Here is a 15,192-nt window from a genome sequence, read left to right as displayed (position 1 = left end):
TATAGAACAATTTCTATGAATAAATAGGCAGTAACACCAGCTTGTGCTGCCCGTAAACCCAAGCAAAAAAGCTTACAGCACCTGGTATTCCCAGGCGGTCTTCCTACCAAGTACTAACCAGGCCCGGCTCTATTTGGCTGCCGAGATCGGACGAGATCGGGCGTTTAGAGAGCGGTGTGGCCGTAAGCTGCATTTGATATCATCAACAGCTCTTAAAAACGCTGGAGAAGCAGAATGCATGACACTTGCTAAGAAGAAGATAAATGTGGCAAAGTACAAAGTACTATAACTGTACTGGTCTGTTACGCCCCTGTCTAGGGGGTCAGGGTGCAACATACAAAGATAAATTAGCATGTTCCCTCTCCGATCCCCAAACCAAAATCCAGGATCGAGATGTTCCAACAGAATGATATTTATTTTAAACGAAAGAAAGTGTCAAACAAAACATGACACTACAACTCAGGGCGAACCAAGGCCAACATAATAAACAAAATAAGCCATTTCCCACAGAAAGTGCTAGCTAGCCTGATAGAAAGAAACAAACCAAAAGACAGTCGCTAACCCTAACTCCCTAATGTGAAAACAGTCCAAAGAAAATGGCAGTTCACCCCTACAGATTTAATACTATTTACAAAATATACAATTTATAAACAAAACCACGGCACAAAACCTAACAATTCAAAAATGCTAAATAAGGTTTGGAAACCAAGAACAGCAAACAGGTGCTGATGCTAGAAAGAGCCTCGCTAGCTGTTGGGAACCGTACTTTTAAAACTCCAGGAAGTGTAGGATGGACCAATCAGCTTCCTGTACTTCCCCCAAATCCGGCCAATCAGGCAGGGCACCTATAAGAACAAGAAAATAAAAACAACACATATGGCCAGGACCGTAACATGGTCTACTAGTAATGAAGCACGATGGTTGACAAACCAATAAAGTAGCAAAACAGCAATGAAAGAACAAAATTTGATGAAAATATAGAACAATTTCTATGAATAAATAGGCAGTAACACCAGCTTGAGCTGCCCGTAAACCCAAGCAAAAAAGCTTACAGCACCTGGTATTCCCAGGCGGTCTTCCTACCAAGTACTAACCAGGCCCGGCCCTATTTGGCTGCCGAGATCGGACGCTTAGAGAGCGGTGTGGCCGTAACATGCATTTGACATCATCAACAGCTCTTAAAAACGCTAGAGAAGCAGAAGGCATGACACTTGCTAAGAAGAAGATAAATGTGGCAAAGTACAAAGTACTATAACTGTACTGGTCTGTTACGCCCCTGTCTAGGGGGTCAGGGTGAAACATACAAAGATAAATTTGCATGTTCCCTCTCCGATCCCCAAACCAAAATCCAGGATTGAGATGTTCCAACAGAATGATATTTATTTTAAACGAAAGAAAGTGTCAAACAAAACATGACACTACAACTCAGGGCGAACCAAGGCCAACATAATAAACAAAATAAGCCATTTCCCACAGAAAGTGCTAGCTAGCCTGATAGAAAGAAACAAACCAAAAGACAGTCGCTAACCCTAACTCCCTAATGTGAAAACAAGAGAAAACAATCAAAAGAAAAATGGCAGTCCACCCCTACAGATTTAATACTATTTACAAAATATACAATTTATAAACAAAACCACGGCACAAAACCTAACAATTCAAAAATGCTAAATAAGGTTTGGAAACCAAGAACAGCAAACAGGTGCTGATGCCAGAAAGAGCCTCGCTAGCTGTTGGGAACCATACTTTTAAAACTCCAGGAAGTGTAGGATGGACCAATCAGCTTCCTGTACTGCCCCCCAATCCAGCCAATCAGGCAGGGCACCTATAAGAACAAGAAAATAAAAACAACACATATGGCCAGGACCGTAACATGGTCTACTAGTAATGAAGCACGATGGTTGACAAACCAATAAAGTAGCAAAACAGCAATGAAAGAACAAAATTTGATGAAAATATAGAACAATTTTTATGAATAAATAGGCAGTAACACCAGCTTGTGCTGCCCGTAAACCCAAGCAAAAAAGCTTACAGCACCTGGTATTCCCAGGCGGTCTTCCTACCAAGTACTAACCAGGTCCGGCCCTATTTGGCTGCCGAGATCGGACGAGATCGGGCGCTCAGAGAGCGGTGTGGCCGTAAGCTGCATTTGACATCATCAACAGCTCTTAAAAACGCTGGAGAAGCAGAATGCATGACACTTGCTAAGAAGAAGATAAATGTGGCAAAGTACAAAGTACTATAACTGTACTGGTCTGTTACGCCCCTGTCTAGGGGGTCAGGGTGCAACATACAAAGATAAATTAGCATGTTCCCTCTCCGATCCCCAAACCAAAATCCAGAATCGAGATGTTCCAACAGAATGATATTTATTTTAAACGAAAGAAAGTGTCAAACAAAACATGACACTACAACTCAGGGCGAACCAAGGCCAACATAATAAACAAAATAAGCCATTTCCCACAGAAAGTGCTAGCTAGCCTGATAGAAATAAACAAACCAAAAGATAGTCGCTAACCCTAACTCCCTAATGTGAAAACAGTCCAAAGAAAATGGCAGTCCACCCCTACAGATTTAATACTATTTACAAAATATACAATTTATAAACAAAACCACGGCACAAAACCTAACAATTCAAAAATGCTAAATAAGATTTGGAAACTAAGAACAGCAAACAGGTGCTGCTGCCAGAAAGAGCCTCGCTAGCTGTTGGGAACCGTACTTTTAAAACTCCAGGAAGTGTAGGATGGACCAATCAGCTTCCTGTACTTCCCCCAAATCCGGCCAATCAGGCAGGGCACCTATAAGAACAAGAAAATAAAAACAACACATATGGCCATGACCGTAACATGGTCTACTAGTAATGAAGCACGATGGTTGACAAACCAATAAAGTAGCAAAACAGCAATGAAAGAACAAAATTTGATGAAAATATAGAACAATTTCTATGAATAAATAGGCAGTAACACCAGCTTGAGCTGCCCGTAAACCCAAGCAAAAAAGCTTACAGCACCTGGTATTCCCAGGCGGTCTTCCTACCAAGTACTAACCAGGCCCGGCTCTATTTGGCTGCCGAGATCGGACGAGATCGGGCGCTTAGAGAGCGGTGTGGCCGTAAGCTGCATTTGATATCATCAACAGCTCTTAAAAACGCTGGAGAAGCAGAATGCATGACACTTGCTAAGAAGAAGATAAATGTGGCAACGTACAAAGTACTATAACTGTACTGGTCTGTTACGCCCCTGTCTAGGGGGTCAGGGTGCAACATACAAAGATAAATTAGCATGTTCCCTCTCCGATCCCCAAACCAAAATCCAGGATCGAGATGTTCCAACAGAATGATATTTATTTTAAACGAAAGAAAGTGTCAAACAAAACATGACACTACAACTCAGGGCGAACCAAGGCCAACATAATAAACAAAATAAGCCATTTCCCACAGAAAGTGCTAGCTAGCCTGATAGAAATAAACAAACCAAAAGACAGTCGCTAACCCTAACTCCCTAATGTGAAAACAGTCCAAAGAAAATGGCAGTTCACCCCTACAGATTTAATACTATTTACAAAATATACAATTTATAAACAAAACCACGGCACAAAACCTAACAATTCAAAAATGCTAAATAAGGTTTGGAAACCAAGATCAGCAAACAGGTGCTGATGCCAGAAAGAGCCTCGCTAGCTGTTGGGAACCGTACTTTTAAAACTCCAGGAAGTGTAGGATGGACCAATCAGCTTCCTGTACTGCCCCCCAATCCAGCCAATCAGGCAGGGCACCTATAAGAACAAGAAAATAAAAACAACACATATGGCCAGGACCGTAACATGGTCTACTAGTAATGAAGCACGATGGTTGGCAAACCAATAAAGTAGCAAAACAGCAATGAAAGAACAAAATTTGATGAAAATATAGAACAATTTCTATGAATAAATAGGCAGTAACACCAGCTTGTGCTGCCCGTAAACCCAAGCAAAGAAGCTTACAGCACCTGGTATTCCCAGGCGGTCTTCCTACCAAGTACTAACAAGGCCCGGCCCTATTTGGCTGCCGAGATCGGACGGGATCGGGCGCTTAGAGAGCAGTGTGGCCATAAGCTGCATTTGACATCATCAACAGCTCTCAAAAACGCTGGAGAAGCAGAATGCATGACACTTGCTAAGAAGAAGATAAATGTGGCAAAGTACAAAGTACTATAACTGTACTGGTCTGTTACGCCCCTGTCTAGGGGGTCAGGGTGCAACATACAAAGATAAATTAGCATGTTCCCTCTCCGATCCCCAAACCAAAATCCAGGATCGAGATGTTCCAACAGAATGATATTTATTTTAAACGAAAGAAAGTGTCAAACAAAACATGACACTACAACTCAGGGCGAACCAAGGCCAACATAATAAACAAAATAAGCCATTTCCCACAGAAAGTGCTAGCTAGCCTGATAGAAATAAACAAACCAAAAGACAGTCGCTAACCCTAACTCCCTAATGTGAAAACAGTCCAAAGAAAATGGTAGTTCACCCCTACAGATTTAATACTATTTACAAAATATACAATTTATAAACAAAACCACGGCACAAAACCTAACAATTCAGAAATACTAAATAAGGTTTGGAAACCAAGAACAGCAAACAGGTGCTGATGCCAGAAAGAGCCTCGCTAGCTGTTGGGAACCGTACTTTTAAAACTCCAGGAAGTGTAGGATGGACCACTCAGCTTCCGGTACTGCCCCCCAATCCGGCCAATCAGGCAGGGCACCTATAAGAACAAGAAAATAAAAACAACACATATGGCCAGGACCGTAACATGGTCTATTAGTAATGAAGCACGATGGTTGACAAACCAATAAAGTAGCAAAACAGCAATGAAAGAACAAAATTTGATGAAAATATAGAACAATTTCTATGAATAAATAGGCAGTAACACCAGCTTGTGCTGCCCGTAAACCCAAGCAAAAAAGCTTACAGCACCTGGTATTCCCAGGCGGTCTTCCTACCAAGTACTAACCAGGCCCGGCTCTATTTGGCTGCCGAGATCGGACGAGATCGGGCGCTTAGAGAGCGGTGTGGCCGTAAGCTGCATTTGACATCATCAACAGCTCTTAAAAACGCTGGAGAAGCAGAATGCATGACACTTGCTAAGAAGAAGATAAATGTGGCAAAGTACAAAGTACTATAACTGTACTGGTCTGTTACGCCCCTGTCTAGGGGGTCAGGGTGCCACATACAAAGATAAATTAGCATGTTCCCTCTCCGATCCCCAAACCAAAATCCAGGATCGAGATGTTCCAACAGAATGATATTTATTTTAAACGAAAGAAAGTGTCAAACAAAACATGACACTACAACTCAGGGCGAACCAAGGCCAACATAATAAACAAAATAAGCCATTTCCCACAGAAAGTGCTAGCTAGCCTGATAGAAATAAACAAACCAAAAGACAGTCGCTAACCCTAACTCCCTAATGTGAAAACAGTCCAAAGAAAATGGCAGTTCACCCCTACAGATTTAATACTATTTACAAAATATACAATTTATAAACAAAACCACGGCACAAAACCTAACAATTCAAAAATGCTAAATAAGGTTTGGAAACCAAGAACAGCAAACAGGTGCTGATGCCAGAAAGAGCCTCGCTAGCTGTTGGGAACCGTACTTTTAAAACTCCAGGAAGTGTAGGATGGACCAATCAGCTTCCTGTACTGCCCCCCAATCCGGCCAATCAGGCAGGGCACCTATAAGAACAAGAAAATAAAAACAACACATATGGCCAGGACCGTAACATGGTCTATTAGTAATGAAGCACGATGGTTGACAAACCAATCATGTAGCAAAACAGCAATGAAAGAACAAAATTTGATGAAAATATAGAACAATTTCTATGAATAAATAGGCAGTAACACCAGCTTGTGCTGCCCGTAAACCCAAGCAAAGAAGCTTACAGCACGTGGTATTCCCAGGCGGTCTTCCTACCAAGTACTAACAAGGCCCGGCCCTATTTGGCTGCCGAGATCGGACGGGATCCGGCGCTTAGAGAGCAGTGTGGCCGTAAGCTGCATTTGACATCATCAACAGCTCTCAAAAACGCTGGAGAAGCAGAATGCATGACCCTTGCTAAGAAGAAGATAAATGTGGCAAAGTACAAAGTACTATAACTGTACTGGTCTGTTACGCCTCTGTCTAGGGGGTCAGGGTGCAACATACAAAGATAAATTAGCATGTTCCCTCTCCGATCCCCAAACCAAAATCCAGGATCGAGATGTTCCAACAGAATGATATTTATTTTAAACGAAAGAAAGTGTCAAACAAAACATGACACTACAACTCAGGGCGAACCAAGGCCAACATAATAAACAAAATAAGCCATTTCCCACAGAAAGTGCTAGCTAGCCTGATAGAAATAAACAAACCAAAAGACAGTCGCTAACCCTAACTCCCTAATGTGAAAACAAGAGAAAACAATCAAAAGAAAATGGCAGTCCACCCCTACAGATTTAATACTATTTACAAAATATACAATTTATAAACAAAACCACGGCACAAAACCTAACTATTCAGAAATACTAAATAAGGTTTGGAAACCAAGAACAGCAAACAGGTGCTGATGCCAGAAAGAGCCTCGCTAGCTGTTGGGAACCGTACTTTTAAAACTCCAGGAAGTGTAGGATGGACCACTCAGCTTCCGGTACTGCCCCCCAATCCGGCCAATCAGGCAGGGCACCTATAAGAACAAGAAAATAAAAACAACACATATGGCCAGGACCGTAACATGGTCTATTAGTAATGAAGCACGATGGTTGACAAACCAATAAAGTAGCAAAACAGCAATGAAAGAACAAAATTTGATGAAAATATAGAACAATTTCTATGAATAAATAGGCAGTAACACCAGCTTGTGCTGCCCGTAAACCCAAGCAAAAAAGCTTACAGCACCTGGTATTCCCAGGCGGTCTTCCTACCAAGTACTAACCAGGCCCGGCTCTATTTGGCTGCCGAGATCGGACGAGATCGGGCGCTTAGAGAGCGGTGTGGCCGTAAGCTGCATTTGACATCATCAACAGCTCTTAAAAACGCTGGAGAAGCAGAATGCATGACACTTGCTAAGAAGAAGATAAATGTGGAAAAGTACAAAGTACTATAACTGTACTGGTCTGTTACGCCCCTGTCTAGGGGGTCAGGGTGCCACATACAAAGATAAATTAGCATGTTCCCTCTCCGATCCCCAAACCAAAATCCAGGATCGAGATGTTCCAACAGAATGATATTTATTTTAAACGAAAGAAAGTGTCAAACAAAACATGACACTACAACTCAGGGCGAACCAAGGCCAACATAATAAACAAAATAAGCCATTTCCCACAGAGAGTGCTAGCTAGCCTGATAGAAATAAACAAACCAAAAGACAGTCGCTAACCCTAACTCCCTAATGTGAAAACAGTCCAAAGAAAATGGCAGTTCACCCCTACAGATTTAATACTATTTACAAAATATACAATTTATAAACAAAACCACGGCACAAAACCTAACAATTCAAAAATGCTAAATAAGGTTTGGAAACCAAGAACAGCAAACAGGTGCTGCTGCCAGAAAGAGCCTCGCTAGCTGTTGGGAACCGTACTTTTAAAACTCCAGGAAGTGTAGGATGGACCAATCAGCTTCCTGTACTTCCCCCAAATCCGGCCAATCAGGCAGGGCACCTATAAGAACAAGAAAATAAAAACAACACATATGGCCAGGACCGTAACATGGTCTACTAGTAATGAAGCACGATGGTTGGCAAACCAATAAAGTAGCAAAACAGCAATGAAAGAACAAAATTTGATGAAAATATAGAACAATTTCTACGAATAAATAGGCAGTAACACCAGCTTGTGCTGCCCGTAAACCCAAGCAAAAAAGCTTACAACACCTGGTATTCCCAGGCGGTCTTCCTACCAAGTACTAACCAGGCCCGGCTCTATTTGACTGCCGAGATCGGACGAGATCGGGCGCTTAGAGAGCGGTGTGGCCGTAAGCTGCATTTGACATCATCAACAGCTCTTAAAAACGCTGGAGAAGCAGAATGCATGACACTTGCTAAGAAGAAGATAAATGTGGCAAAGTACAAAGTACTATAACTGTACTGGTCTGTTACGCCCCTGTCTAGGGGGTCAGGGTGCCACATACAAAGATAAATTAGCATGTTCCCTCTCCGATCCCCAAACCAAAATCCAGGATCGAGATGTTCCAACAGAATGATATTTATTTTAAACGAAAGAAAGTGTCAAACAAAACATGACACTACAACTCAGGGCGAACCAAGGCCAACATAATAAACAAAATAAGCCATTTCCCACAGAGAGTGCTAGCTAGCCTGATAGAAATAAACAAACCAAAAGACAGTCGCTAACCCTAACTCCCTAATGTGAAAACAGTCCAAAGAAAATGGCAGTTCACCCCTACAGATTTAATACTATTTACAAAATATACAATTTATAAACAAAACCACGGCACAAAACCTAACGATTCAAAAATGCTAAATAAGATTTGGAAACCAAGAACAGCAAACAGGTGCTGCTGCCAGAAAGAGCCTCGCTAGCTGTTGGGAACCGTACTTTTAAAACTCCAGGAAGTGTAGGATGGACCAATCAGCTTCCTGTACTTCCCCCAAATCCGGCCAATCAGGCAGGGCACCTATAAGAACAAGAAAATAAAAACAACACATATGGCCAGGACCGTAACATGGTCTACTAGTAATGAAGCACGATGGTTGACAAACCAATAAAGTAGCAAAACAGCAATGAAAGAACAAAATTTGATGAAAATATAGAACAATTTCTATGAATAAATAGGCAGTAACACCAGCTTGAGCTGCCCGTAAACCCAAGCAAAAAAGCTTACAGCACCTGGTATTCCCAGGCGGTCTTCCTACCAAGTACTAACCAGGCCCGGCCCTATTTGGCTGCCGAGATCGGACGAGATCGGGCGCTTGGAGAGCGGTGTGGCCGTAACATGCATTTGACATCATCAACAGCTCTTAAAAACGCTAGAGAAGCAGAATGCATGACACTTGCTAAGAAGAAGATAAATGTGGCAAAGTACAAAGTACTATAACTGTACTGGTCTGTTACGCCCCTGTATAGGGGGTCAGGGTGAAACATACAAAGATAAATTTGCATGTTCCCTCTCCGATCCTCAAACCAAAATCCAGGATTGAGATGTTCCAACAGAATGATATTTATTTTAAACGAAAGAAAGTGTCAAACAAAACATGACACTACAACTCAGGGCGAACCAAGGCCAACATAATAAACAAAATAAGCCATTTCCCACAGAAAGTGCTAGCTAGCCTGATAGAAATAAACAAACCAAAAGATAGTCGCTAACCCTAACTCCCTAATGTGAAAACAAGAGAAAACAATCAAAAGAAAATGGCAGTCCACCCCTACAGATTTAATACTATTTACAAAATATACAATTTATAAACAAAACCACGGCACAAAACCTAACAATTCAAAAATGCTAAATAAGATTTGGAAACCAAGAACAGCAAACAGGTGCTGCTGCCAGAAAGAGCCTCGCTAGCTGTTGGGAACCGTACTTTTAAAACTCCAGGAAGTGTAGGATGGACCAATCAGCTTCCTGTACTTCCCCCAAATCCGGCCAATCAGGCAGGGCACCTATAAGAACAAGAAAATAAAAACAACACATATGGCCAGGACCGTAACATGGTCTACTAGTAATGAAGCACGATGGTTGACAAACCAATAAAGTAGCAAAACAGCAATGAAAGAACAAAATTTGATGAAAATATAGAACAATTTCTATGAATAAATAGGCAGTAACACCAGCTTGAGCTGCCCGTAAACCCAAGCAAAAAAGCTTACAGCACCTGGTATTCCCAGGCGGTCTTCCTACCAAGTACTAACCAGGCCCGGCCCTATTTGGCTGCCGAGATCGGACGAGATCGGGCGCTTAGAGAGCGGTGTGGCCGTAACATGCATTTGACATCATCAACAGCTCTTAAAAACGCTAGAGAAGCAGAATGCATGACACTTGCTAAGAAGAAGATAAATGTGGCAAAGTACAAAGTACTATAACTGTACTGGTCTGTTACGCCCCTGTCTAGGGGGTCAGGGTGAAACATACAAAGATAAATTTGCATGTTCCCTCTCCGATCCCCAAACCAAAATCCAGGATTGAGATGTTCCAACAGAATGATATTTATTTTAAACGAAAGAAAGTGTCAAACAAAACATGACACTACAACTCAGGGCGAACCAAGGCCAACATAATAAACAAAATAAGCCATTTCCCACAGAAAGTGCTAGCTAGCCTGATAGAAAGAAACAAACCAAAAGACAGTCGCTAACCCTAACTCCCTAATGTGAAAAAAAGAGAAAACAATCAAAAGAAAAATGGCAGTCCACCCCTACAGATTTAATACTATTTACAAAATATACAATTTATAAACAAAACCACGGCACAAAACCTAACAATTCAAAAATGCTAAATAAGGTTTGGAAACCAAGAACAGCAAACAGGTGCTGATGCCAGAAAGAGCCTCGCTAGCTGTTGGGAACCGTACTTTTAAAACTCCAGGAAGTGTAGGATGGACCAATCAGCTTCCTGTACTGCCCCCCAATCCGGCCAATCAGGCAGGGCACCTATAAGAACAAGAAAATAAAAACAACACATATGGCCAGGACCGTAACATGGTCTATTAGTAATGAAGCACGATGGTTGACAAACCAATCATGTAGCAAAACAGCAATGAAAGAACAAAATTTGATGAAAATATAGAACAATTTCTATGAATAAATAGGCAGTAACACCAGCTTGTGCTGCCCGTAAACCCAAGCAAAGAAGCTTACAGCACGTGGTATTCCCAGGCGGTCTTCCTACCAAGTACTAACAAGGCCCGGCCCTATTTGGCTGCCGAGATCGGACGGGATCCGGCGCTTAGAGAGCAGTGTGGCCGTAAGCTGCATTTGACATCATCAACAGCTCTCAAAAACGCTGGAGAAGCAGAATGCATGACCCTTGCTAAGAAGAAGATAAATGTGGCAAAGTACAAAGTACTATAACTGTACTGGTCTGTTACGCCTCTGTCTAGGGGGTCAGGGTGCAACATACAAAGATAAATTAGCATGTTCCCTCTCCGATCCCCAAACCAAAATCCAGGATCGAGATGTTCCAACAGAATGATATTTATTTTAAACGAAAGAAAGTGTCAAACAAAACATGACACTACAACTCAGGGCGAACCAAGGCCAACATAATAAACAAAATAAGCCATTTCCCACAGAAAGTGCTAGCTAGCCTGATAGAAATAAACAAACCAAAAGACAGTCGCTAACCCTAACTCCCTAATGTGAAAACAAGAGAAAACAATCAAAAGAAAATGGCAGTCCACCCCTACAGATTTAATACTATTTACAAAATATACAATTTATAAACAAAACCACGGCACAAAACCTAACTATTCAGAAATACTAAATAAGGTTTGGAAACCAAGAACAGCAAACAGGTGCTGATGCCAGAAAGAGCCTCGCTAGCTGTTGGGAACCGTACTTTTAAAACTCCAGGAAGTGTAGGATGGACCACTCAGCTTCCGGTACTGCCCCCCAATCCGGCCAATCAGGCAGGGCACCTATAAGAACAAGAAAATAAAAACAACACATATGGCCAGGACCGTAACATGGTCTACTAGTAATGAAGCACGATGGTTGGCAAACCAATAAAGTAGCAAAACAGCAATGAAAGAACAAAATTTGATGAAAATATAGAACAATTTCTATGAATAAATAGGCAGTAACACCAGCTTGTGCTGCCCGTAAACCCAAGCAAAGAAGCTTACAGCACCTGGTATTCCCAGGCGGTCTTCCTACCAAGTACTAACCAGGCCCGGCTCTATTTGGCTGCCGAGATCGGACGAGATCGGGCGCTTAGAGAGCGGTGTGGCCGTAAGCTGCATTTGACATCATCAACAGCTCTTAAAAACGCTGGAGAAGCAGAATGCATGACACTTGCTAAGAAGAAGATAAATGTGGCAAAGTACAAAGTACTATAACTGTACTGGTCTGTTACGCCCCTGTCTAGGGGGTCAGGGTGCAACATACAAAGATAAATTAGCATGTTCCCTCTCCGATCCCCAAACCAAAATCCAGGATCGAGATGTTCCAACAGAATGATATTTATTTTAAACGAAAGAAAGTGTCAAACAAAACATGACACTACAACTCAGGGCGAACCAAGGCCAACATAATAAACAAAATAAGCCATTTCCCACAGAAAGTGCTAGCTAGCCTGATAGAAATAAACAAACCAAAAGACAGTCGCTAACCCTAACTCCCTAATGTGAAAACAGTCCAAAGAAAATGGTAGTTCACCCCTACAGATTTAATACTATTTACAAAATATACAATTTATAAACAAAACCACGGCACAAAACCTAACAATTCAAAAATGCTAAATAAGGTTTGGAAACCAAGAACAGCAAACAGGTGCTGATGCCAGAAAGAGCCTCGCTAGCTGTTGAGAACCATACTTTTAAAACTCCAGGAAGTGTAGGATGGACCAATCAGCTTCCTGTACTGCCCCCCAATCCAGCCAATCAGGCAGGGCACCTATAAGAACAAGAAAATAAAAACAACACATATGGCCAGGACCGTAACATGGTCTACTAGTAATGAAGCACGATGGTTGGCAAACCAATAAAGTAGCAAAACAGCAATGAAAGAACAAAATTTGATGAAAATATAGAACAATTTCTATGAATAAATAGGCAGTAACACCAGCTTGAGCTGCCCGTAAACCCAAGCAAAAAAGCTTACAGCACCTGGTATTCCCAGGCGGTCTTCCTACCAAGTACTAACCAGGCCCGGCCCTATTTGGCTGCCGAGATCGGACGAGATCAGGCGGTTAGAGAGCGGTGTGGCCGTAACATGCATTTGACATCATCAACAGCTCTTAAAAACGCTAGAGAAGCAGAATGCATGACACTTGCTAAGAAGAAGATAAATGTGGCAAAGTACAAAGTACTATAACTGTACTGGTCTGTTACGCCCCTGTCTAGGGGGTCAGGGTGAAACATACAAAGATAAATTTGCATGTTCCCTCTCCGATCCCCAAACCAAAATCCAGGATTGAGATGTTCCAACAGAATGATATTTATTTTAAACGAAAGAAAGTGTCAAACAAAACATGACACTACAACTCAGGGCGAACCAAGGCCAACATAATAAACAAAATAAGCCATTTCCCACAGAAAGTGCTAGCTAGCCTGATAGAAAGAAACAAACCAAAAGACAGTCGCTAACCCTAACTCCCTAATGTGAAAACAGTCCAAAGAAAATGGCAGTTCACCCCTACAGATTTAATACTATTTACAAAATATACAATTTATAAACAAAACCACGGCACAAAACCTAACAATTCAAAAATGCTAAATAAGGTTTGGAAACCAAGAACAGCAAACAGGTGCTGATGCCAGAAAGAGCCTCGCTAGCTGTTGGGAACCATACTTTTAAAACTCCAGGAAGTGTAGGATGGACCAATCAGCTTCCTGTACTGCCCCCCAATCCAGCCAATCAGGCAGGGCACCTATAAGAACAAGAAAATAAAAACAACACATATGGCCAGGACCGTAACATGGTCTACTAGTAATGAAGCACGATGGTTGACAAACCAATAAAGTAGCAAAACAGCAATGAAAGAACAAAATTTGATGAAAATATAGAACAATTTCTATGAATAAATAGGCAGTAACACCAGCTTGAGCTGCCCGTAAACCCAAGCAAAAAAGCTTACAGCACCTGGTATTCCCAGGCGGTCTTCCTACCAAGTACTAACCAGGCCCGGCCCTATTTGGCTGCCGAGATCGGACGAGATCGGGCGCTTAGAGAGCGGTGTGGCCGTAACATGCATTTGACATCATCAACAGCTCTTAAAAACGCTAGAGAAGCAGAATGCATGACACTTGCTAAGAAGAAGATAAATGTGGCAAAGTACAAAGTACTATAACTGTACTGGTCTGTTACGCCCCTGTATAGGGGGTCAGGGTGAAACATACAAAGATAAATTTGCATGTTCCCTCTCCGATCCTCAAACCAAAATCCAGGATTGAGATGTTCCAACAGAATGATATTTATTTTAAACGAAAGAAAGTGTCAAACAAAACATGACACTACAACTCAGGGCGAACCAAGGCCAACATAATAAACAAAATAAGCCATTTCCCACAGAAAGTGCTAGCTAGCCTGATAGAAATAAACAAACCAAAAGATAGTCGCTAACCCTAACTCCCTAATGTGAAAACAAGAGAAAACAATCAAAAGAAAATGGCAGTCCACCCCTACAGATTTAATACTATTTACAAAATATACAATTTATAAACAAAACCACGGCACAAAACCTAACAATTCAAAAATGCTAAATAAGATTTGGAAACCAAGAACAGCAAACAGGTGCTGCTGCCAGAAAGAGCCTCGCTAGCTGTTGGGAACCGTACTTTTAAAACTCCAGGAAGTGTAGGATGGACCAATCAGCTTCCTGTACTTCCCCCAAATCCGGCCAATCAGGCAGGGCACCTATAAGAACAAGAAAATAAAAACAACACATATGGCCAGGACCGTAACATGGTCTACTAGTAATGAAGCACGATGGTTGACAAACCAATAAAGTAGCAAAACAGCAATGAAAGAACAAAATTTGATGAAAATATAGAACAATTTCTATGAATAAATAGGCAGTAACACCAGCTTGAGCTGCCCGTAAACCCAAGCAAAAAAGCTTACAGCACCTGGTATTCCCAGGCGGTCTTCCTACCAAGTACTAACAAGGCCCGGCCCTATTTGGCTGACGAGATCGGGCGCTTAGAGAGCGGTGTGGCCGTAACATGCATTTGACATCATCAACAGCTCTTAAAAATGCTAGAGAAGCAGAATGCATGACACTTGCTAAGAAGAAGATAAATGTGGCAAAGTACAAAGTACTATAACTGTACTGGTCTGTTACGCCCCTGTCTAGGGGGTCAGGGTGAAACATACAAAGATAAATTTGCATGTTCCCTCTCCGATCCCCAAACCAAAATCCAGGATTGAGATGTTCCAACAGAATGATATTTATTTTAAACGAAAGAAAGTGTCAAACAAAACATGACACTACAACTCAGGGCGAACCAAGGCCAACATAATAAACAAAATAAGCCATTTCCCACAG

The 15,192-nt window shown here is 41.8% G+C and overlaps 14 pseudogenes; all 14 read right to left on the bottom strand.

Annotated features, from left to right (window-relative positions):
* Window positions 1–69: 69 nt before the first annotated feature.
* Window positions 70–188, bottom strand: LOC137111366 (5S ribosomal RNA; annotated as a pseudogene).
* A 1,834-nt stretch (window positions 189–2,022) lies between these two features.
* Window positions 2,023–2,141, bottom strand: LOC137110294 (5S ribosomal RNA; annotated as a pseudogene).
* An 857-nt stretch (window positions 2,142–2,998) lies between these two features.
* Window positions 2,999–3,117, bottom strand: LOC137111079 (5S ribosomal RNA; annotated as a pseudogene).
* An 857-nt stretch (window positions 3,118–3,974) lies between these two features.
* Window positions 3,975–4,093, bottom strand: LOC137110682 (5S ribosomal RNA; annotated as a pseudogene).
* An 857-nt stretch (window positions 4,094–4,950) lies between these two features.
* On the bottom strand, window positions 4,951–5,069 carry LOC137111077 (5S ribosomal RNA; annotated as a pseudogene).
* Window positions 5,070–5,926: 857 nt separating this feature from the next.
* Window positions 5,927–6,045, bottom strand: LOC137110964 (5S ribosomal RNA; annotated as a pseudogene).
* An 867-nt stretch (window positions 6,046–6,912) lies between these two features.
* Window positions 6,913–7,031, bottom strand: LOC137111076 (5S ribosomal RNA; annotated as a pseudogene).
* An 857-nt stretch (window positions 7,032–7,888) lies between these two features.
* On the bottom strand, window positions 7,889–8,007 carry LOC137110016 (5S ribosomal RNA; annotated as a pseudogene).
* Window positions 8,008–8,864: 857 nt separating this feature from the next.
* On the bottom strand, window positions 8,865–8,983 carry LOC137110594 (5S ribosomal RNA; annotated as a pseudogene).
* Window positions 8,984–9,850: 867 nt separating this feature from the next.
* Window positions 9,851–9,969, bottom strand: LOC137110472 (5S ribosomal RNA; annotated as a pseudogene).
* An 868-nt stretch (window positions 9,970–10,837) lies between these two features.
* On the bottom strand, window positions 10,838–10,956 carry LOC137110963 (5S ribosomal RNA; annotated as a pseudogene).
* Window positions 10,957–11,823: 867 nt separating this feature from the next.
* LOC137111075 (5S ribosomal RNA) lies at window positions 11,824–11,942 on the bottom strand (annotated as a pseudogene).
* An 857-nt stretch (window positions 11,943–12,799) lies between these two features.
* On the bottom strand, window positions 12,800–12,918 carry LOC137110838 (5S ribosomal RNA; annotated as a pseudogene).
* An 857-nt stretch (window positions 12,919–13,775) lies between these two features.
* On the bottom strand, window positions 13,776–13,894 carry LOC137110471 (5S ribosomal RNA; annotated as a pseudogene).
* Between the last annotated feature and the right edge of the window lie 1,298 nt (window positions 13,895–15,192).

Source organism: Channa argus, unplaced genomic scaffold, assembly GCF_033026475.1.
Source record: "Channa argus isolate prfri unplaced genomic scaffold, Channa argus male v1.0 Contig009, whole genome shotgun sequence".
In the NCBI taxonomy this organism is placed as follows: domain Eukaryota; kingdom Metazoa; phylum Chordata; class Actinopteri; order Anabantiformes; family Channidae; genus Channa; species Channa argus.
This window is presented reverse-complemented; position numbering and strand designations above follow the sequence as displayed.